We start from the raw sequence: 2,168 nt of genomic DNA on the forward strand, positions 1-2,168 counted from the left end.
TACACAATTGTGGGAAAAATAATACTTGATATGATTTCCATATTCTTAACTTTGCTAAGATTTGTATTGCAGCCTAACATATGATCTATCCTGGAAAAGGTTTCATGTGCATTTGAGGATTACATGCAACAGCATTCTCCTTTTGCTGGATGAAATGTTCACTGTTTACATATTGGGTCCATTTTGGTTTATGGGCTTCCCTGTGGCTCAGACGGTAAAGAATCCACCTGCAATGCAGAGAGCTGTGTTGATCCCTATGTTGGGAAGATCTCTTGGAGAAGGGAATGGCTACCTACTCTGGTATTCTTGCCTGGATAATCCCCATGGACAGGAGAGCCTGGTGGGCTACAGTTCATGGGGTCAAAAAGAGTTGAACACGACTGAGTGGCTAAGCACAACAATTTGGTTTTTATGTTGTTCAAATCTACTGCTTCATTATTAATTCTCGTTTTGGATGATATATCCAATGTATATCATGAGAAACGCTGGGCTGGATGAAACACAAGCTGGAATCAAGATTGCTGGGAGAAGTATCAATAACCTCAGATATACAGATGATACCACCCTTATGGCAGAAAGCAAAGAAGAACTAAAGAGCCTCTTGATGAAAGTGAAAGAGGGGTGTGAAAAAGTTGGCTTAAAGCTCAACATTCAGAAAACTAAGATCATGGCATCTGGTCCCATCACTTCATGGCAAATAGATGGGGAAACAGTGGAAACAGTTACAGACTTTATTTTCTTGGGCTCCAAAATCATTGCAGATGTGCAGCCTTGAAATTAAAAGACACTTGCTCCTTGGGAGAAAAGTTATAACCAACCTAGACAGCATATTAAAAAGCAGAGGCATTACTTTGCCAACAAAGGTCCATCTAGTCAAAGATATGGTCTTTCCAGTAGTCATGTTTAGATGTGAGATTTGGTCTATAAAGAAAGCTGAGTGCTGAAGATTTGATGCATTTGAACTGTGGTGTTGGAGGAGACTCTTGAGAGTCCCTTGGATTGCAAGGAGATCCAACTAGTCCATCCCAAAGGAAATCAGTCCTGAATATTCATATGAAGGACTGATGCTGAAGCTGAAACTCCAATATTTGGCCACCTGATGTGAAGAACTGACTCATTGGAAAAGACCCTGATGCTGGGAAATATTGAAGATGGAAGGAGAAGGGGGCATGGTTGGATGGCATCATCGACTCAAGGACATGAGTTTGAGTAAACTCCAGGAGTTGGCGATGGACAGGGAGGCCTGGCATTCTGCACTCGATGGGGTTGCAAAGAGTCAGACAGGACTGAGTGACTGAATTGAACTGAACTGATCCAGTGTTGAGAGTGTTGGATATTAAAGTACCCAAGCATTATTATATTGCTGTTTGCTTCTCCTTTTAGTTTTGTTATTATTTACTTTTGATATTTAGGTACTCCAATGTAGGATGCACAAACATTTGTAACTGTTTGTATCTTTCTGATGAACTGACAATCTTATAATTATATACTGACCTTCTTTGTCTCCTTTTACCATTTTTAGGTTAAAATCTATTTCATCTGATATAGTTTTGGTGGTGGTGGTTTAGTCATTAAGTTGTGTCTGACTCTTGCAACCCCATGGACTATAGCCCTTCTGGCTCCTCTGTCCATGGGATTCTCCAGGCAAGAATACTGGAGTGGGTTTTCATTTCCTTCTCCAGGGGATCTTCCCAACCCAGGAACTGAACCCAGGTCTCCTGCAGTGCAGGCAGACTCTTTACTGACTGAGCTACAGGGGAAACCTCAATATAGGTTTGGCTACTCCTAATTTATTTTGGTTAATATTTGCTTGAAATACCATTTTCCATCTCTTCCCTCTCAGTCCATGTGTCTTTAAAATTAAGTATGCACTGTAGGCAGCGGCTCACTGGATCTTGTTTTTCTACCCATTCAGCCAGGTATGTCTTTTGATTAGAGAATTTAACCTATTTACATTTAGAGTAGTTATTGGTATATAAAGACTTTACTATTTCCATTTTGTTAATTGTTTTCTAAATATTTTATAGATACAGAGTTCCTCTTATTCTTGCTGTCCTCTTTGTGATATGATGATTTTTTTGTAGCAATATACTTTGACTCTTCTATCATAATCTTTCGTCTCACCACATTATTTCCTTGTGGTTATACTGAAAATTATATAAAATATC

The sequence above is a fragment of the Oryx dammah genome, unplaced genomic scaffold (assembly GCF_014754425.2).
Source record: "Oryx dammah isolate SB20612 unplaced genomic scaffold, SCBI_Odam_1.1 HiC_scaffold_11, whole genome shotgun sequence".
Taxonomy (NCBI): Eukaryota; Metazoa; Chordata; class Mammalia; order Artiodactyla; family Bovidae; genus Oryx; species Oryx dammah.